This window comes from Pinus tabuliformis, chromosome 6 (assembly GCF_031772625.1).
Source record: "Pinus tabuliformis cultivar Carrire ecotype Pingquan chromosome 6, CPIR1, whole genome shotgun sequence".
NCBI classification, from domain to species: domain Eukaryota; kingdom Viridiplantae; phylum Streptophyta; class Pinopsida; order Pinales; family Pinaceae; genus Pinus; species Pinus tabuliformis.
Window position 1 is genome coordinate 1,456,554,544 of NC_142292.1, and position 23,728 is coordinate 1,456,578,271.

The 23,728-nt window shown below is 34.1% G+C and overlaps 1 pseudogene; it reads left to right on the top strand.

Annotated features, from left to right (window-relative positions):
• The window catches only part of LOC149264108 (uncharacterized), a 47,405-nt pseudogene extending 27,306 nt beyond the window's left edge, over nt 1-20,099 (top strand).
• Nucleotides 20,100-23,728: the final 3,629 nt, after the last annotated feature.

Below are 23,728 nucleotides of genomic sequence, written 5' to 3' on the forward strand. Positions count from 1 at the left end.
TTAAACCAACTCCACAAATTCCAGGATTCCCATAACATGCACCAATAAAATATCCATATGCATCTTCTTTATCAATCTCTGGATTTTTCAAAGTTCTAGGACTCTTCATTCTGCTAGATTTCCAAACCCCTCCATAACCAAGACTAATTTGTTCACAAACCTGACATATATATATATATATATATATATATATATATATATATATATATATATATATATATATATATATAGCCTCCTTAATTTGAAAGATCATTTTATTTCTGGGCAACCAAAGAGCTCATGCTACAGTACAAGGAAACACCTTGCGATCGTTCACATCTTGATCCTTTAACCATTTATCCAAACAAATAACCAAAGTATTCCCTACCCACTCTTCTTCCATGTCTGTCAATTTCAAAGCTTCACTCCAAAGTTCTTTACTACAAGGGCAGTGCACTAGTAGATGATCAATAGTTTTGTCACTATATTTACAGAGTATGCATTTGCTAGGACCTTATCAAAACCTCTTCTAACAATTTCCCCAAGTCAGTAATTAATTTGATGGTGCTAGCCATGAGTAGCATAGTTTTCAAAGGGCCTTTAAGTTTCCATAATAAATTCCATCGCCACTTCTTTTCACCCTCTTCATCCTCCTCAAAACTAACCTTGTATTCTATCTCTACAATATACATTCCATAGTATTCGTTTTAGACCAAATAATTCCATCCTCTCCCTCCCTTAAGCCAAATAGAACTAGTATATATTTCACCATATCCTAGTCATACCTTATCCAATCTAATATAAAAAATTGTTTCATTTATTTTGGATATTGTATGTGTATCTATGCTAATAAATGTAGCCATGCATATATTTAGTCCAGAAGTAAAAATTGAGAGCAATGAAAATGAATTATTAACACATTCCTGGAAACAAAAGAAACACAAGAGGGATGCAGCTTCATTGTGATGTAAACCTGAGAAGTTAATAATATTCCATGAAAATTCCGTTAAAAAACTACAAAGAATGCCATGTGTTTTATTGTTGGTGTCAGTAACGACATTAAGATTGGATGTCAGATTAATGTGGTACACCTAGCACCTAACCCCACATCTCTCATCCATGACTATGTTAAGAGTTGTCCTATCAACACCTAAAAGAGTCATCTATTGTGATTATCATATTGGGATAAAACTGTCATTGTATCCATTTCTTAGATATTTGGAATATTTTTGACCCTATTTTCCACTTCATTGTATTGAGAGAGACCAGAGTTCATCTCACAACAGTTGCAGGCTAAAGTGAATTCCCTTTCACCCTTGTTTTTACTCCTGTATATAACCCATCTCTTCTTTTCCCTTATCAGCCTGTGTAGCATCACTCCATGTCAGTGTACATCTTGTCATGGCATTTGCAGACTACACATGATGCCTTTTTCACAGAGAATCAATGCCTCAAGGTTCTATATTTTTTCTTTCCCAAGATGATCAGAACGAGTGAGAGTGTCATGAATTTGGCTTAGGGTCAATTATTAGAGAAACTTCATAACTTCTCTCATCCCTCTGTGACCAAATAAATCCTCCCAAATTTAGGAAGAGCGTATACAACTAAACCCTCTCAAGGGTGGATGTATGAAAGAGGAGGAGAGATTTCATATTATCCTGTCATGGTGAAGAATTGTCACCAAGATACCTTTCCCACTTACATAAATGAGCCCAATCTGTGTGATTCAAGGAAGGGTTAGGATTAGGAAACTGGAGAGGAATACTTTGTTTCCAAGGTGATTTTACTTTCTTTGATATACATTTATATAGATTGTTATGAATTCATTCTCTTATGTACACTTATTTTCCTTCTATTAGGGGCAAAGGATTTTCCTTGTTTGTCTATGATTGTAGTATGTACGTAGGTGACAGATTACAAGTGTTGCTGCAAGATCTCTGGATGAAGAGAAATATTTTTGGCAGCTGAATCGAGTCAATAGTCTACACCAACAGGCAAGGGAAACCAGGTGCATATTCGATTCCTTTATTTGTTTATATTATATGTGAGAGGTCATGTGCCTAGAGATCTATGGGAGACTCTTTTAGCATTCTATAAGTAATATGGTAGATATCGATGTTGGATCTATGGGACAATAGTTCCTTCGCTCTAGTGTAAAAACTGTGCAAACAAAGGCACATCGAATTCATATTAGATATATCTCCTCCATCATATCTGATCAGGAAACACATCCTCGATACAAATTAGTTTTACATACTTAGAAGACCGCCTGATTAATTGTGTGGGTGAAAATTTCATCTCATATCCATTTCTGTGGAATCTGGCCAGAAAGAGAGACTCTATGTATCAAGAAATCTGGTGCATTTCTCATTATTAACTGCTTGAATAAGTTTTATAAATGCCTCTTCAAACTCTCTCTCTCAAGATATTGGTTCATGGGGAGACTAATTGTAAGTCACTATGTGCTGGTTTGTAAAGCAAGATGTTTATCGCCTTCACTATACTAAGGTAGGTCACATAATAGAAAAAAATACCCTCATTTTTCTTACTTTGGCCACTAGTTTGGCTATCCTCAATGGTTTTCATGACCTACTGCAAACCTAGTTTTAACAGTCATAAACAAGAGGATTAAAATACTTACGGTCTCACTCTTAGAAGATTTCCAGTTGAGAAATAATTCAGGTTGTTTTGTAACAGCAACAGATGTGAGCTGCAAATGAATTTGACTTTGAGCTAGATGGACCTTCCACTTGCCTCATTGCATTTGAGGATGGCTAACTTCTATTATTTATGTTAATAACCCATCTTGCTTATCTATGTCCAAGCTTTGAACCTAGACTTATAGTGGACATGTTGGCATGTTGGTTCTCACATAGGATTCGAAGCAGTGTTGCAACATTCGTGAATTATGTTGTGAATTCTCATTTCAGCACACAACAAACTTAGCATCATGAGCTTCTACTTGGCTAAACCAATCATTGCATCCATTATTTACACATCGAGAAGAATTACATGATTCATATCAAATCCATCTCCTTTAATTGACCTAGTCAAGAAACAGATCCTTGACACAGAACAACTTTAGATACCTGGAAGACTGCCTAACAAATTGTGCATATGATGGGATTCATCTTAGATCCATTTCCATGGTATCTAATAAAAAAGAAATTATGTGTATCAATAAATGTGGTGCATTGGTGCATTTGTTGTGATTAACTGCTTTAATTTAAGGTCTATGAATGTCTCTCTCAACTCTCTCTACATAACATTTTACCATTAGTTAAATGAAGCTTTTATGTCCAAAAAAATCTAATTGCATTGACTTACCTTTTGCTAGGACCTTCATGAGAATAAGTCATTTTAAATAATGAATATCATCTATCCTGGAATGCACTTTTTAGATTTTATCCTATAGAATGGTCTAACATCCTACATACAACTGGTTGCTTTTTACTCCTAAAGGATCTTCTCATCATCATAACCCATCAGGTCATGCTCTTAGACTCATCTTTCTATTATATAAGTCCAAGTTATTGGTTCAAACCTCACTGTAGATTTAAAACTTAAAAAATCAACCTTGTGCACACAAGGAACATGTTTAGTAAACTGCAAGGTTATCAAAATTTACCATGTTGCATCGCATTTTTCTTGACATCATGACCACTGCCATCTGAGGGAATAAAGTTTTTTATTTAAGCCAAGAGATCAATTTCGTCAAAAACAAGCAAATACAAGGTATGAACAATGTGAGTATAATTCACTCACCTAATGATATCTATAAACTATTAAGGCTTTAAAGTTTAAAAGGTGGAAATCTAGCACCTAGCCATTTTGGATTCACATCACCTCCTGACAATGCGAAGTTGTTCCATTTGCAGTATAAATTCTGCAAAGTCCGCGAGGTGGTAGCACAATTGGAAAAAGGCATGTTGGCAAGCCCTTGTGTATCCAAGTAATCGAAAGTTCAATCCCGTGGACATGTCTCAGTAGACGAACATAGATATAATATATATATATATATATATATATATATATATATATATATATATATATGTAAAGAATGGTGAATATAATGAGTAGAATGTATTGTATAGAATGATCTTGGGAAGAAACTAATTTCAAGATCTAGTAAGAAGTTTTCAATTTTGTAAATGCACTCCCAGAAATATCCTTGCACATGCATGATAAGGAAACTTTTACTGAGTCATCTTTGTCTCTCTTCCTAGTTTACGGTTGTGATCTAGGTGATGTCCACAACAATTGCATGTCTTAGTAATGCATTGGTATATCCTGTGATTATAATTTTGTTTGACATTAGTACTCCTACTAATTGTGAGTGTGAGTAACAACTATGAGATAGAGGTGTTTTATAAGGCACTACCTGCACTAGGATTTCCAATCTAGCAGAAGGATTTGGGGGGCAAATCCTAGGGTTGATGTAATAGTATGCTCTCCTAGTCCAATACTAACATCACATGGAGTCGTGGTGGCATATCTCGTAGGACCACTTTGGATTTTGGTCATTATCTATGTTGATGCTCATCCACTCTCTCTAAGGAAAGTAAAACACTAGTTTTTACCCCAAATAAAAATTTCTTTATTAATACAAAATCATTTCCAAATGATATGCATTTCATTTAATACAGAGATGGTAAATGGATGCAAAGAAACCCTCTTGGGGGGATGCAGATCATTTATTTTTCATGGTATCCAAGTTACCAGTGAAAACAAAAGGTCTGACTCTTCCACAGTAATGAGGAAACAAAGGCAAAAACAAGTGCACATATCACATGAAATGGATGTATGGAGCTGTACGAAAAATGAAGTGATATGTATGCAGCAAATTTAATTACCTTTGGGGTCACAAGATTTGGATTCTGAGATTTATTTTATATTCTGTATTACAGACTGAAGACGACTCTATTTTTGTTTCACTCTCTGCAATCAACAAAATTGGTTTTACAGATATAAATCTATGATCTTATGTGTCGTAACAGACATAAAATCTCACAATTATTGAAAATGACATATATTTTGGGATTGGATCACTCCAGCAAATTAAAAATGAAGTCTTTCATCAATCATAAAGCAAAAAAAACCTTTATCGCATAGGATTTCGCAACAAAATTAAAGGAAAATTTTAAATAACCAAACAAATAAAATAACCTGAATTTGCAAAAGTAGAACCGTTCAGCCAAAAATCCTACTTAAAATCTGCCTTATTTTCCTTCATCACCCACTCTGCCTTAGCGACTGCAAAATGAATTGTTGTTCCAAACAATAAGCATCATCCAATTAAGAAATAAACCCCAATACGATCTGCAATCCTCCTTTAAAATAAAAAACTGAGACACGCAAACATAAATTCTTCCACAACATCGACTAACTGATGGTGCTACTTGACATAAATTCAAACCTCCAACCTCACAACACAACCCATCACTTGTTTTGGCTTTGAAAACAAACGAACACTCCATAGATATGCCACATTGAAATGTCAATATGTATTCAAATGGAAATGACATCTGACATTGAATGAAAGGACATATATTTACATGGTGATATTCATAGATAGGATATTTATGAAATATTATCTCGGTTCAAATTTGAAGAAAGTAGTTCATTAGGTATCGTTTCATGATAACAAAATTTAATAAAATGCATTATCCTCAGAAGAAAACTAATTGTCACAGCAATTCCAATGTGAGAAGTAGCACACCTAACTTATAGCATATGTATAAATCTTCTCATAAAACCACAAAGCAATCCTTTTTAGTTCATTCATGCCATCTACACCTGTCTGTGGCATGTGTATCTGAAGGGTGTCCATTCTACACAAAAAAAAAATAGCCTTATAAAACTACTTCCATGGTTTCTATTAGCAAACCAACCAACTACAAAAAGCTTTTGCAAACATAGAAAGACCAGTATTTCTTTGCATAAGGTCATACAGATTTGACAGAGTTCACAAACGAATCAGGTAAATTGAATTAACAAAATCTATGACAACGAATTCAGGGAGATCACCAACCATTCGTGCAATAGAAATTTCTTATTGAAAATAAGACTTATTGCATGGAATTTGATGTATATTTTCAAGGTATACAAGTCTGATATGCCTGATCCAAAGAACATAAAAATTTTTGATCTCAACATTAACCCAATTGGACCTGCTAATCTAACCAAACAACAATCCCATTTCACTACTCATTATACCCTAATCGCTACAGGTTGGAAGAACCAAAACCCACTAAAACTCTAATCAATTACAGGTACACAACTCTTGCAAATAAGTATAGAAAGAATAATGCCCTGTCAATGTAGTATTAACAGACAAGGTAATTTATTGGGCTTTGTAATCAATAGGCAACACCAATCAGTGCTTCAGGTATGTATTGTAACTTCAATCAACATTTCCTTTTGCTGAATTCCAGGACTATGTGCATGGTAAACCATGTCTCACTAAAGAATTTTTGGTTGCAAATAATTGAAAATTGTTTATCTCGATGGTTAGATGATAAGATTAAAAAAACCGTAGTTTGCAACTTGATCAGGGTTTTCTTTGCAGAGCACTTCACTGGAGTAGTCAAGAAGCCTTCCATTGTTGCTGAACCATCAATGGAGACTACTTTTCCACTCCTTGATAGAAGACAAAGCAAACTGTTATTGTTCCCTTCTTTTTCTAGCCAGTTCAAAATTGGACCAAGTGTAGGAGAAAAAATATGATCCCAATGTGACAACTCCTCCAGATATGATAACATAAGTGATTTTAGTAGGCACTTCAAAAAATCAACATAGTCATGTGACCAAATTCTCCAGCTATTTGAAAAGACTCAGATATCCACTTTTTAGTAATAGTTGAGATCGAACTTTAATGATCACTTGTGTTGTTCCTTGCTAGCAATGCATTCAAATACCTTGTCTTCTTTTGTTCAGAATAATTTTGGATTTTCCTAATATAATTCAAGACTTCCTCAAATGAATAACTATCTGATAGCTCAAATCTGATCAAAGGAAACTGCTTATACAAAAGAATATTGACTTCTTCTCTAGTGAGTAATACATTTTCACCATTTTCTGATGTAGCTTATGACAAAAGTTCTAACAATTGGTTCTTTGCAATTGAATTTGTTAATGGTAAGTTTTCAATGTTCTCTTTAAGTCGTCATTGAATTTTGATGCAGTATTCTCAAATTTTAAATTTAGCAATGAAAAGTTAATTCATTATACAGGCATCAAGTTATAACTTCTTTATTGCTTTATGTGTGAATGATATATGACTTTATTTTCTTATTTTATGTCAAAAATTCTGATGTTCTGATGGACCTTCTCTTTCTCCATGTCTCCTATGGTTTCCCTCTTTCTCACCATTACCTACAGATGTCTACTCCAAGTTTCGATCCCATAGTGGACCCCACCCATTGTAGGTTTTGGAAGCCCGTTTCCTGCCATTTCCAGTTTTCCTTTTTATTCCTGAAGTCATATTACAATATAATAGTGTATCAACCACACTTCTAATCCTCCATGACTTTCAGGAATGAATATAATTCATTTGTTGATTATGCAACTGGTAAAGAGTAAGCTGAAGCACATACATGTGTGGTCTAGCAGTTAGAGCAAAGTGATTGGGCTTGTATTAACACCAAAACTTGGGTTTAAAACCATCGAGTGGGTTCAGATATGGGTGGGTATAGGTCCTAGGTTATTTTCATACCTCATAGCATAGCCACTTAGCTGAAGGACAGTTGTGAGGAGAATTTCCAGAAACAAAAAGGACCAAGCTGAAAAAACAAACACAAAGTTCAAACATACAAAATCTTACGCACAACAAGACCATTGGCAAGGAGCATATATTTTCACTTTAGTGTGAGATTTATTTAACTCTTATATCTTACTATTGCTTCAATATTATCTAATTTCATATGGTACATTAGAATCCTTCCTGATACAGAACAGTTATAGCACCCAAAATTCTAGAGTTCCAACCAGATATTGGAACAAGGACAACTTCAGAAGCAAAACAATTACACCAAAAGAGTATTTTCCTTATAACATTCAATGACCCATCCAATTAAAAAAATAAGTTTGTTTATTATTTCACTGGTAGAATGAATGTACCTGTTCTTCATGTGTTGGTGTTGGTGCTGGTGATAGAGATAGAGATAGTGCTCGTGCTGGAGATGATATAATTCCTAGTGCTGGTGATAGTGAAGGAGCTGGCATTGTTTCTCCTTGCTCTGCCATGGCACTTACCTTTTCTGATGATCTTTTTCTCCAGGGCCAGTTTCTTCAGTCCATATTTTGATTTGTGATTTACTTAACACACTTCCCTTATCTGCACAATCAACAACATGATGTGTATGGTATCTTATGACTTTACAAGGAGACAACAATGACATGAGTTAACCCCTTTCAAACTAAATTATGTCTCTTTGTGTGCTTTTTCAGAAAGACAAGTCATAAAGAAGATACAAAATAGAAAGGCCATGCCTGAGTGTCTACATATCAAATCTCCAAATTCAAGTGCCAATAGAATCAGGCAGCTTAGGTGAGCTAGTAACAAATAAAATAGTAAAAGTTGTGAAAAACAAGGATATTTTTTCCTGCATTACTCTATTAAAAATCAGAGAATAGTACATCAAAAAGTGAAAAAAATGGGTAATAACAGAATGAAATTGATTTATTTCTATTTAAAAAAATGGCACAAGCAAAGATGTCTTTGCACTTTTGACCTATGGTTGATTTTCGATTTGCATAACAATGATCTTTTCATGGGCACCATGAAGCGTGTTTAACAAATAAGAGTTCCAACTGAGCACACTTTATCTTTGTCTTCATGACAAGTGTAATCAATAGAAGAAAGTATAAAAATGTATGTCATACATTTAGGATTGGTCATAATGGGAAAGTCCAATTTGTATAAGGTTCAGTAGTTCATTTAATACATCTGTCTTGAAGAAGCTTATATTTCCTCATAGAATTGTGACACAGTGCAACCACCAACTTAAAATGTGTGCCATACACCTAGAATTGGCCACAATGACAAAAGTCCAATTTGTAGCTATGCTACACAACTTAAGGTTCAATGGTAGATTTAATATGTAGTTCTTGAAGATGCTTATGTTTTCTCATAGAAATGATGGCAGAGTATAACCACCACATTATTTCTATTTGAATAGAAAACTTTAAAAGGGTTTCATTTCAAACGTGTTGAATCTAATGTCTAGACATAATAATGTTTGGTCAAGTCTAGCTTGATCAAATTTTACTTGGAATAAGAGTTTCCAAAATCACAATTAATATATGTAAACCAGATTTCTTTTCAATACAGTCAACATTAAATGGTTGATTTTAAATGTGTCAAGAGAATTAATGATTCACTTTACTTTAGGTGCCATGAATCTTGGTGCTTCTGCATGTTGCATGCATCCCCGCTAACTCTATGAGGTTTAGATAGCTAATTTTGGTTCTTTATGTTGAGTGTCCCTATCCTTTTACCTTGCATTTATTGTCTATTGAGAGAAATTAGTATACAACATTTATAAGATGTTACAACTTTGTGTCATTTTGCATTCAAATAATAAATTTGAATCTGGTTTCAGAAAGAAAAGACTGATCTTGATCCTCTATATTCTGATCCACTTTGTGAAGTGTAAAATCCAGAAATGATTAAAAAACAAGCCAAATTAAAAAATAAGGTTTCACTGGCAGGACTTCATATGCAGGTCCAGTCCCAGATAATGTTGATTCTAATTATGTGAGTGAATCTTGTTGAGTATTTTCATCACATTTTTGGGAACTACATCAGTGATTTCAAGCCCATTTATAATTGTCATTAAAGATTGTAGTGCAAGACCTAAAAGACATTCAAGCACCATGGAAAAGTCATTGCAATAAATAAGAGAGATATGAGCTCCTCTCTCCATGGAACATGTTGTCAAGGGATCACATTGCATATTCAATATAAATGAGATGTTAGAGATGGAAAACTTAAAAATTTGAATATTTATTGAGCATATATTTTATTGTTAAAACAAGAATTTGCAAAAAAGTCCTCCAAAAGGGAAGCAGAGTAAAAGTTTGGAATTTCTAAAAATAAAGTCAATAGGTACATTAAATAGCTATCAGCAGTGCAAATACTCATATATGAGAATAGGAAACCCCAAGAGATCAATCATTGTAGTAGAGAGACTAAATTGTTGCAATGGGCACATGGTACACTCTTCATTGTATTAGGTATTTATAAAAGTACAATATTAATGAAGTGTGATCATCTTTGACCAAGTCTCCTATGGTTAACTAAAATATACATATTTTGGTGGGTGAATGAAGGTGAACAAGCCCCTTATGATTCGGTACAACAACAACAAAATTCGTTATGAAAACATCATGATTGCAGGGGATCTAGTACCATGGAAAGGAAATTCGATGTCAAAATGGCACAAGATATGCAGTAGGAGGGGAATTGGTTACAAACTTATTGCTAAAATCCTTGCCTACAACAAACCCACAAAGACAACAATAACAAAGATAATTTATTGCCCCAAGTTTTCTATAGGTTTCTAACACTAACCTGTGGCAATATATATATATATATATATATCTGCTTTGTTGTATCCCTCCTTATGTTGTCTCGGCAAGAACAGGCTCCCACCCTTGTACAACCGATTCCCCAGCTGCTAACTCTCTCCTTGCATTACCTAGGTGTTTATTCCTTTCTTCTTTTTTCCATGCTCCTGTTTTTTCCCTGCTCCAATCCTTAATGATTCAAAACCTGAAAGGAGTAACGATAGGCACATTCTGCAAAGAGTGTCCCTAAAATGAATTCAAATAGTCTGGCTTACTTTTCATTTCTCTTCAAAATATATTTAGAGATTGAATCTTATACAAAGTAAGTAATATTTGTTTCTCAAACAAAAGTAGAGAAAATACATCTTCCATCAAGACATCATTCAAGACTATGAGGTTTATTTGCACACTTTTTGTGGCAAGCAAAGGCAAAAAAGAGACCTATCTATCTGCTAGAATGATTTACCACGACTCTATTATCATAAAAGAGAACTCTTAAAGATACAAATCATTGTTAGTTTCAGAGTTTTGTGTGTCAAGTTTTGGAAATCAGAGTTTATAGCTCACCATAACCCTTTGCCTACAAGAAGGACATTTGAATAGAAGATCTACCAATTTTCTTATGCCACTTGCCTTTGCAATAGCACTCTAAGCCAAAGAAAAAAACATCAGCTTCATGTGTTATTTGGAAATAAGGAAGAAAACTTGTTATTATTTGGATGATAGCAAAATGAAGTAGAATTTAGTCAAACATCCTAGTTTTGCCAATCAATAATGACAACTATAATTTACATTGCACTTCCATTGCATACAATGAGTAGGCAACACCACCAACATGCACAACAATGAAAGCATGGTGCTTGATAAAGGGGAAAATAAAGATTCACTTTTTAATTTTTAGTTTTTAGATAAAAAATAAACAAATAGAATATAGTCAACACCTTGTGCTCTACTCCTACAGACAGGTTTGACAATCCTCCACAGCGTCCTCAACAACCCATCTATTAGGGGACGTAACAAAATACTATGAAAATTCTAATTGCCCCTTCCATAGCAACAACTTTGGCAACATATGCATTGATCGCTTTAGAAACATCTACATTGACTAAAAAATTTGCTATGGCTCGTAGAAGAACACATAAAATTCACTTGTGGACAACTTGATTGAGCCTTTGAACATGTAACTGGTGAAGTGTTGAAGAAAATTGACTCTCCAACTACACACAACTAACAAATGTAGCTAATAGCGATGATTCATTTCACAAAATCACCCATGGCAAAGTAAATTGAGAAAGTTGTGCAGAATGCAAGGCAAAATGAGACCGATTGACCTATAAATTGGGAATGTTCGTTTCATAGTACAACTTATGAACAAATAAGATTGAAAAATTCATGCAAAGGGCAATGTACTCCAAGGCAAAAAGAGACCTACTGACCTATAAATTTGGAATTTTGGTTTAACATGATCACCAATGAACAAGTAATATTGAGAAATTCATGCAAAGGTAAATGTACCTTTGTTGCTTCTCGTTGTACCCCTCTCGACATGACTTTACAAGATCCAACAGAACCCAATACTACCTTCATGCATTGCAACTTCTGCCCTAGCAGGATCAACAATTACAGTCTCATCATCAATCACCACAAACATCACAAGTGCAATGACTGCTCTCCATAATTCAATGCACACAGAACCTTTAATATCTCCAAAAGAAACGACCTGAAAGTCACATCTAGGGTTATATCCCTGTGCGATACATCCACCGCAACCAGTTTTGGAAGACTAGCCCAGAGACATTGCATGTTATAGCGTCGTATCATCAGCATTCATCCAATCAAAGGATCTGAGCTCTAAAATATTGCGACAATGCTTGACAAGTGCCTCGATAGCAACCCTGTCCACGTCCCCCACCCCTAACATCCAGAGTTGCTTAAGCTTTGGGAAATAGAGGGCCACAACATCGTATCACATCACTCACAATTTTCTCTCATAAATTTGGCCCTAGTTGTAGGCTCTCAAACTGCTAGAGGCAGGCCGCTAGCATGCAAAACGATGCCCACATTCATCATATTCATCTCCTGGAGTTCCCATACCTCCATGTTTATGACCATGTTACCGACACTAGCTCCATAGAAGCTTACGCTCCACAATTTGTTAGATGCAGTGGTAGAGTCCATATGCATGACGAAGAGCCTAAAAACCCCTACAAATGGAGGTGAGGCTAGCCCTATCAAAACCCCTGCAAAAGGAGGTGAGGCTAGCCCTATAAAAACCACTACAAAAGGAGGTGAGGTTGGACCTGGCCCTATAATTCAAGAGGGAAAACAATGCAAAAATGCTTTCATCGAAAGAGTCAACCAGTCAACCTCCTGCTCTTCATTTGACCTATTTGTAACAATTACCTATCTCCATCCATCATTGTGTTTACTTCCCTCTTATTTTTCATAATTTTGCTACTACTGTTTCAACAAATTGTCTTAGTTTATAACTTAATCGAACGAATTGTCTTAATTTCTAACTTAAGACAATAAAAATAGTTTTAATTTTTAAAGAAAAATAATAATTTTGGATTTTAAGACAAAATATCTATTTGGCCTTAAAAAAATGTTTTAAAATACTCTTATCTATAGCAATATAATGCTTGTGGTTGTTTAATCATTAAGTGTCTTTATCTCAATGAGGATTACTACTAAAAAAAATTATTCATGAGGATTACCTTAAGATGTTTGTGCATAATTTGGGTGTAAGTCTAAAATAATCCAACAGATAATGCTACCCTTGAGTGCTCTAAAAAGGACAGAGATTAAAATATAAATTAAATTATAGAGGGTCATGACGATTTTCTTAATTAAAATTCCTATAGTGATTAGATGGAAAAGTAGCAAAGAATATTCACCTTATATGAAAGTAATGCGCCTTACATGAAAGTAAAATTATGCACCTTATATGAAAGTAATGCGCCTTATAAGAAAGTAAAATTTAAATAAGTGCATTGTAATGATAGCACAATCCTTGGAACATGATACCATATACAAAACAACCGCACAAACTCGAAAAGCTATAAAATAAGCATATTAGAATCCATTTCATATATTAATGAAGTGTTAGAAAGTAAACCACAGAGACATTATACCATGGGCTACCCTATCAAGCTCTTACATGTAGTAGTGGAAGTGTTATCAAGTCTGAAATGGATGAGGGTAGATGATGAGAAGCTCTTGATGCCTATATAAGTAAATCCACCCTCTAGAATGAGGACTTGCACCTCTCCTTTATAGAACAGAATAGGAAGAGAGAGAATGTAGTCAAAGAAAGAGAAGAGGATCAAATTATGGTTAAAGTCCTATGTGCTAGATCATTTTGGATGTCATTATTCCTCTCCGATGAATTTTCTCTCTTTCAAAACTAGGTTTGTTGAAAGTAGACACTTGCTCAAAACACTTTGTAGCTAATGCTTTTCCTTTAATTAGAAGATATGTTGAAATTACCTTTACTGAGGCGCATGTCTTCTAAAATATGTGTTATTTTAGCACGTAATACTCACGATAACTTATTAAATGTATCAGCAACAAGTCAACACAATGCTATGGCACTACTTCTCCACGACGTCTATTTTTTTCTTATTATGAAGTTCCAACCTACTCGAAATAGTTCAATATCGTGCCCCCTTTGTAATAACTTGTTGTTTTCCTTTAGTAACCAGATATATCTATTGATTGTTTTTTGTATGGATGAAATACAAACATTGCCTAGAATAATCCTCCTTGAGCACAAACTCTCCAAGATTTTTCATTGTTTTCATGGTTGAAACACGAAAGATGTCAATAATAATCCCTTTTAATTATATCACCTCTCAATCATTGCCTTTCTCATTGTAATAATTAGCATGTGTGGATGAATGTAGGTCTAATTCAACTTCAAAAAGAAAAGAAACCTTGCATATATGGCTAGGTTGAATTGCATCATGAGGAGTTTCCAAGAAGAGGATCACATGCAAGGTGTGGGAATAAAGGTTTATTTTCTCTAAAATAGTATGATGCCTAGCGACTAAAATAATAAAGGATAAGGTGTGTTAAAATAGCAAAAGGCCCTCAAGCAAGGCACCCCTTCCTAGGCTATATTAGAGATCTTAGGCTTAAGCACATGCATGCAAACTCTCTTTAAAGCAAGCACTTCACTATAAATAAGAAATCTTCCCAAATTCCACTCAACTCAAAATTAAGCAATCGAAATTTTGCAAACATTCAAAAATAGTAAAATGAAGATATTGTTCTTTTTCTAATGTGGATGGATCTTTTGTTAATCTGTTCCAACATTGTTTGTAGGCATTGATATAAAATGGTAAATCAAGGAAAATGGCAAACTATCGTGAGCCGTTTCGTGTAAAACCTTAAAGACAAGAACCTATTTTCTAGTAAATATTTACTTTGGTATGGAATGAACATGAATATTGATTGAAATGAATATATATATATATATATATATATATATATATATATATATATATATATATATATATATATATATATATATATATATATATATATATATATATATATATATGTATATATATATATCCTTTACATAAAGTTCCTGAATTTTTTAGAGGAGAAAAAATGAACTCAAAAACTTGATGTTCTTTCACTCGCAAAAAAAAAAAACAAAGCACAAGGGCTAGTGCTTCCTTACAATATGAGGTGTAATTATTTTAGAAATGCATTGGTTAGTTGTTGGTATTCATAGGATTTTTTCCTTGGTCATATCTATTGACATTTTAATATTTTTATGTAGTTATGCTTCCTCGTACGACCTAGAGGATAGAAGAGGAGAACAAAAAGTGAAATGGAGACTCTCATTTGTGAAAAAGACGGGTTGCTAATGTCATTTCGTTGTAAAGGTTTTTGATCAAAACCATGAGATAGAAATACTAACATATAACATGTATAAACATGAATATTGAGAAGGATATCCCTATCATGGTCAGCATGACACTTTAGGTGATGTTAGATATCATCAAGAACAGAACTTGGAAGTTGATGGACCCTCCATTTGAAACCAAACCAACTTGCTATGAGTGGGTCTACAAAACAAGTACAAATTAGATGACTCAATTAAAAAGTGCAAAGTAAGGCTCATTGAAAATTGATTTGCATAGAAAGAAAGCATTGATTATGAAGAGAATTTTTCATCCACAACAAAATGAGCCACCATGTACACTCTCTTTTCCTTGGAAACACAAAATAGATGGGAATCCCATCAAATGGATGCAAACAATACTTTCTTAGATAGAGACTTGAAATATAATGTCATCATGTATCAACCAAAAGGCTTTGTTATGAAGGAAAGATAATAAAAAGTGTGAAAACTCATTAAATCCTTATATGGCATAAAATAAGAACCACAAGCATGGTATGAAAAGTTAATTGAACATCTTCTAAAATTAAATTTCAAACACTTTAATCTTGATGATGCAACTATGTTTGACAAGAAAGTTGTCAAAATTGTTGTGTATCTTGTAATGTATGTAGATGATTTGTTGATGATAGGGAATAATGAAATATATATTGCATCGATAAAGAAAAAGTTGAAAAGGGTTTTAAGATGATAAATTTGGGACATCTTCACTACCACTTGGGCATTGAAGTGACCCAATATCCAAAGTACATATTCATATCCTAAAATAAGTGCATTGGAGAATTATTGTATAGCTTTGGCATGGTTGAATGTAACCCTCATTCTACTCTAATGGAAATAATTTAAAGTTCACATCAAAAAAAGGAAATGAATTTAAGGATGTAACCAAGTACATACAACTTGTTAGAAGTCTTATCTTCCTTAGCACCACCAAATTATACATTTCATTTGTTGTTGGGATAATTTCTAGGTTTATGCAAACTCCTTGTGAATTACATTGGTTTGTTGTAAAAAAAAAATTGAAATTCTTAAAGGGGTCTCAATATTTTGGACTCAAGTATACCAAGGTGGATGAATTCATCTTGATTGGATATTCTTATTTAGACTTTGTTGATGATAAAAAAATGGAGTGTTGAATTTTAGGCTAGCTCATGATTCTTAGATCAATAATTGTCTCATGGGGTCACATAAACAATCAATTCCAAAAAATTCCACAATAGAGGTAGAATACATGGTAGTTAAAGAATCAATAAATGAAATTGTGTGATTTAAGAAAATAATTGAATATTTGTATGAGAAATGAGTGAATTATACTCCTCTTCTAGTTGACAACACTTATGCGGTCAATTTATCCCATAATTAAAGATTCCATGATAAAACTAGGAATGTCAACATTAAGAGTTTTATTCGATATCATGTAGAGACCAAGTCAATTCATTTGAGACATTATTCTGCAAATGAGAAAATTATGAACATTTTCACCAAAGTGATAAGAAGTGAAAAGTTTGAAAGGATTAGAAAGATTATCGTTCTCATAATAGCCCCTTCAACTTAAGTGGAGGAATGTTACTAGGTTTTGTTAGAAACTTAGGGAGATTTCTTGTGTCTATACTTGTGATTATTCCTCATAACACCAGGGTATTCCAATATGTGTCAAGGAGTGCCAAGGAAACAAAAGGAAGAACCAAGCTAAAATGCAAGGAAATGAACACATAATAGGGTTAATAAGTCAATACTTTATCTTTTTCAAAAGGGGCATGCTAGGCACACTAATAGTAGGTTCTAATACATGCCAAGTGCCAATGTGTGTCAAGAGCTAATGTATGTTAATGCATGTGCAAGTGTTCCACGACATGTTAGGGACTATAGGGCATGCCAACACATGCATGAAAACCCCATACTTGGTTTCCAAGCCCCCAAGCGTACTTGTGGCGCTTTGACCTCCAACACTCAAACATTAGGGCTTGGAGTACCTACCAAACTACACAAAAATAAACATTGCATACTTCCAAATGAAATTTCTACTGATCATGGTTTTGGATGTCATCTCCCCTCGAATGTTTGCAGTTTATGTAAGATGCACTGACCAAAGCTCAGATGCAGACGTTAGGTGGCTTGGACGAGTCTTAAATCCCACTAGCACCAATTCTAACCACAATTCCATTGTTAAATATAAAATCATTTGCCTTGGATTTGAATTTGGGTTTTTAATCTAAAGCATTTAGAGTTGAAGTTGGGTTGTCAAGCTAAAGAAGAGGAGAGGTTTTGCACCCTTCTAAGAAGTCTAGAGCTACAGCTAAATCTGAAGGCAGCCACTGATTTTTCCCAGGAGAAGAATAAGAAGACTAACAAGTGTCTCATTCCTTATACACCAAACCGACATGCACACATCCATCTAGCCCTCTTCATTGTTTCCATGGTTATAGATAGCATTTAATGTTTATAAGCTAATGTTAGCATTAGTTTCAAATCTTGGAAATACAAATCAAACAAAATTCATGGAACAAAGATATTGTATGAATAATATTAATGATATGGTTTGTATTCCTTGGTAAGATGCCAAATAATACCATCAAATATCTTATTTGTCCTCAAAGTCAAATTGATAAATTTATACGTTGACAACACACTGAGAACAATGGTCATTTTATGAACATGGTAAAGTTCATAAAAACTTTGGATTAATATGCACAAGTACTAATGCTAACTAATACAATCGATTACTATAGTCCCATGTCATAGACGACAAGGACTAATAAGAAAAATACTCCCATATTCATGTCTCATAGATTAAAGTCAAAACTCTAAAGAGAGACTATGAACTACAATGAATTAACAAACTCTCAATGAATTTCTTGCTCTGTTTAAATATTTTGAATTTTGTAATTACTTATATATATGGTTGATGTTATTTCTTGTCTAGAGGTAGTGTGTTTTGAGTGCACTCTAAAGATGTTGTTAAAAAAAAAATCTCTAGTGTTCCTGAGGGTTTTCGAGGAATCCCTAGTGAGGGATGTTACATGCGGCAACTCTTTAACACTTTCTCTATCCCACTTGCATAATTTTTTGTTATGTTTCAACATGCTTTGTTTGTTTGATGTTGTGGAAAATCTAATAGATCCTTTTCAATAGCCTCTTCAACATAAGTGTGGATGCAACCTCAACTATGAGTGACAATGATGAGTCATGAAGATAGGGTCAGTTTTGAGACTCTCCTTCAAAGGATCTAGCTCTGGCCATATGTCATTTATTGGGCTTCACTCATCAGCTTTGAACATTGTTATTCTCCCGTCATGGGGTTTAAGCACATAACCTTTGAATGTAGTCGGTAAAGTTTCTTTAATTAATTATCACATCAATAGCTCAGAAAATAGATTTTTGGGGCTCTTCACAGTGAGTCTAGCAGGGAAAATAGTTTTTCAAGACTCTGCATGGTGAGTCCACTCCAAGGGTTCCTCCGATGTGGAGACGGTAAGGCCATGGGTCTTTGTCAAAAATCCAATAAATCGAGAGACTCCCAAAACTCTAACCTTGGGCAAATATTGGTTGAACAAATGTGGGACCAACAATGCATATTGCTATAAACCCTCACCCAATAATAACATGCCTAACAACAACTAAAATTATGGTTTTTTTTTAGTATTGTTGTGCATCGACTCATATTTACTTTCATGGTAGGTCTTCAACGTTTATTGCAGAAAGAGCTACAGATTGTGATGGATCAACTACTTGAGAGTTGATATCAAGTGAGGTAGTGTTAGTCCAAATGAATAAAAGCTTATCATTCATCTGCATACCATTTTTAGAAAAAGGTTGGTTTAAGTTTCATCGATTTAATAGTTCTTGGTGGTGCATTAAAGGATTGACATTAAGATATATTTTAATGGATTAAATATGTGCATGTGGGCATACATAGCATTCCATCCACCTAGAAGAATAGATAATGTTATTTAAAATTACTAGAACTCTTGGATAGAGAAAGAGCTTGTTAAGGGTGAGATAATCTCAAAGAATATTGAGGCTTCCAAAGTACATATTAAATTTCCATAGTTCTTGTTCGAAGAATCTGCATCTCTCAACAATGAGAGTAAGCTGCTAAAAATTCAAGAATTTTAACCATCTCTAGAAAATAAAAATGTAAGAACCATAATTTGCAATATATATTACAATGGAACAATGATCTACATGTTCAAGGACTCCCAGTTTCAAATACATTGCATGGCTACAACAACTGGAACCCAATTGAAGCCTCCTTTTTTTATAATCCAAATTCAGAAAAAAGTAATGGACTTACACTACATCATCCATGAATGAGAGTGACTACATGAGATCCCCAAATATGGCACTGTTAATTTATTCTCATCATGAAACATTGGATCCTGTTGATCATGGTAACATAGCTAGATTGTTGGAATTTGGTTCCAACTATAATGGGGTTGTTTTAGGATATTTCAAGTGCTTATACAACGGTGAACATTATAACCATGGCACTCAAAATAGTTGCAGCTATTTGCCTCCACTTTATGATGCCAATGAAGAATCTACAACCATTGATTTAAAAGATAGTGACAACAATTCACTAAGATATATGGAGAAAAACAAAAAAAATGAGATCAATATAGCCCAAGAAACATGAGCATAAAATGTGAACAAAGTAATTTAAGATGCAAGAAGTGGAAACAATGATATAACCAATAAATTGAAGATAATAAGCCAAACACTAGGAACAAAGCATTTGTCAACATATAAATTTTTGCACCACCTCATTGTCCACTCTAGGAAAGGTCTTTCTTGAAGATATAAAAGCTTCATTTACATCAAAATATGCCTTCCAAATCATGAATACATTTAGATAGACTTACAAATTTTAATCAAATGATCTAGAATATAAAACATCAGTATGAAAACAATGATCAAATAGGAAAAGGGGTAGATTTTAAATGTGTGTAAGAACCAACTCTTGAGTTCAAAAACCTAGATTGTAGTTATACCCTCATCCAAGGTCTTCATGCATAGTTCATTAAAGGTGTATCAAGAGGCTATTAGTCTCTTGGCTATAGAATTGGACTATTTTATTTGTAACTCAGAAAAATGGAAAATTTGTGGAGACAAGTTGCATTCTTCTTCTTTCACTGGGCCATGACAAATGAATAAAGCAAATATTATCAACCCCTTGGAAAAGGAAAGTTGAGAAAAAAAAATACCATGAACAAATAAAGAATATAATGAGTTGAAGGGCTAAAAAACATACCACCCATAACAAACCTTTCCATCCAAAGATTATTCTATGTTGGGCCACAACAAAACATTTCGATGGAAAATTCAAGTAGCCTACTACTACAAAGGAAATTCAAACCCCAACTTGTTGTTCCACTTCTAATTTTACCCAAAATTACCTCATATTTAAAGGTATCACCATATCTTAAACCAAACAAATTATATAATATATATATATATATATATAGATATATATATATATATATATATATATATATATATATATATATATATATATATATATATATATATATCCTTTGGAGAAATAGGATCATCAAATGAAATTGAACCATACATATTAATGAACCTTATTTTATATATTAATACTAGGATGAACCTATTTTTCTATTGGAAAGAGAGAAAATTTCATATACACTAACGAATCCTTATACATTACCTGCATTCGAATGAGTTAACAAAAATTAATGGCACTAGGAGAGCGATGATATTATGTTTTTGGTAGATATATTTTATCTCTTCCTCCAACACCAAGATTCTTCTTGTTTGTTGTAATAAAAATGGAAATCCCCAATGGAGATCGTTGCCTTCACAAATACTCCATTTCTAATAGTGTCTTGAGCATAAAATTGAACATTGTCCTACTAGATCTATTAGATTCCACTTCATTAAGCTACAATGATAGGTGAGAGCTATGCATAGCTCACCAAAGGTGTATCAAGAGGCTATTAGTCTATTGGCTATAGAATTGGACTCTTTTTATTTGTAACTTAGCGAAATGGAAAAGTTGTGGATACAAGCTCCATTATTCTTCTTTCATTGGGCCATGTAAAATAAATGAAGAAAATAGTATCAAACCCTTAGATAAGGAAGGTTGATAATAACAAATAGCATGAACAAACAAATAATCCAATGAGTTGAGTCGAGAGGGGTGTCCCTTTGTAAACAAGAATCCATATGCTTGTTAGAGTTCGTATGAATCTTTACTAGAAGTTGAGTATTATTCACATCACCAACCACATCCAAATTTCGAAAGGTATGAACCCCTACAATACAAATGAAGTCATCAAATAATGTGCAGTTAATACCAATAATATCATGTTTTGAATCTATTCTCAAACTTAAATGCCTCGAAATCTGATGCAAAGAGGTCATCATCAACTACAATCATACCAACTAAATCACACATGTTATTCACTTCTTTATTGGAAGCTTCACCATCATCAACAAGGTCTATTGTTGGATTCATCAATTCACAACTCACTTTGCAGTCACCATCCACATGTGTCTTGCCACTGAAGTCCCATTGCACAACTGACCTTCCACTAGATCCTCCAATATTTGGAACTAGTTTAACTGAAAACAACTTGAGATAACTGACTTTGGTTGCTACAAATTAGCAATCCCACATGCTTAACTAAACTCTATCTCCTCCAACTCCAATTTACTAAGTAAACCGGGTGACACAAGCCATGTCACACAAGTTAACTTCATCCAAGTTGTCTATTGATGTGGAAATTCAAATTTTATCAATTTAATCAAGGCAAAATCAAATTGAGAATTTCTTTCTCCATTTTTCAACACTCCCTCTTAGCAAGAAAGGGATTATCAACCACCCCTATCCTACACCTGTGGAACTCAAAGTTCCCTCTTGAAAAAGTTTTTTTTTAAATGTCAGCATCTTATTCCTCTATCAGAATGTAGTTTAGCAACATTATTCGTCTTTTCACACAGTCCCATAAATGCTAATACTAGATATCTATATGCTTGGATCAATCATGAAATACAAGATTCTCAGAGAGTTTAATGCAACTCTAATTATCACAGTAGATCACAGTTGGATCCATCATCTAACCAAACAGTCTAACAAGTATCTTACTCCTCCATATCGCCTCACATGTTTCTTGACTTGTAGCCATGTATTCTACTTCTTTCGAGCTTAGTGCCACATATCTTTACTTCATGTTGTACCAAGAAACAAATGAAAACCCAACACTGAAAATTCCACCTAATGTACTCTTTCGGTTTGATGGACTTTGCACCCAATCTGCATCTATGAAGCCACACAACCTCACTCCCTCTACCTATCTATACCATAGTCCAAACTGGGTAGTGCCTTTGAGGTACCATGAAACATGCTTAATTGTCTTCCAAAATAAATTGGTTGGCCTAACTATAACTTGGCTTAGATGGTTTACTGCATAGCACATATAGCGTCATGTGTTCACAATATACATGATTGAGCCCACTAGTTGTTGATAAATGGTAGCATGCACTTCTTCACTTAAAGCGACATCCTCTTCTTCACTTGAAGTGACATCCTCCTTCCTCCAGTTGTTTGCTAGAGGTGTCTCCGTGGGTTTACATCTATCCATGCATAATCTCTGTAGTATCTCATTTGCATACTTGCCTTGAGAGACAAACAATTCCCTGTAGTCTTCCCATACTTCCAACCAGAGGAAGTACTGCATGAGACCCACGTCCTGCATTTCAAATAACCTTGCAAGGTCCTCCTTGCAAGATTTGATCAGCTTCTCATCATTAGTTAGAATCAAATCAACAACATATAAGACAATAATAAGAAATTTACCTTCTACCAAGATGTGATTGAGGTTTGCATCCGCTTCAATTTTGGTGAAGCCCAAACCGATGAGATAACTATCGATCCTGGTGTACCAAGCACAGGGTGCTTGTTTGAAACCATACAATGCTCGCTTGAGTCTGCACACATGAGACTCTCGTTCAAATGTCTCAAAATCTTCTAGTTGCTCGATGTACACCTCCTCCTCAATAACCTTATTGAGAAATGTTGTTTTTACATCCATCTGGTGGATCTTCCACCCCATTTGCATAGCCAGAGCAAGAATTGATCTAATAGATGAGTACCTTGCTACAAGAGCAAAGGTATCCTCATAGTCAATTTTTAAATTGATATGTTTTTGTCTTAATTGTTAATTGTCTTAAATGGGTTTCGTCTTAAGTGGACATTGTCGTAAATATAAAGTTTTTTCTTAAAATATTTTTTTCTCA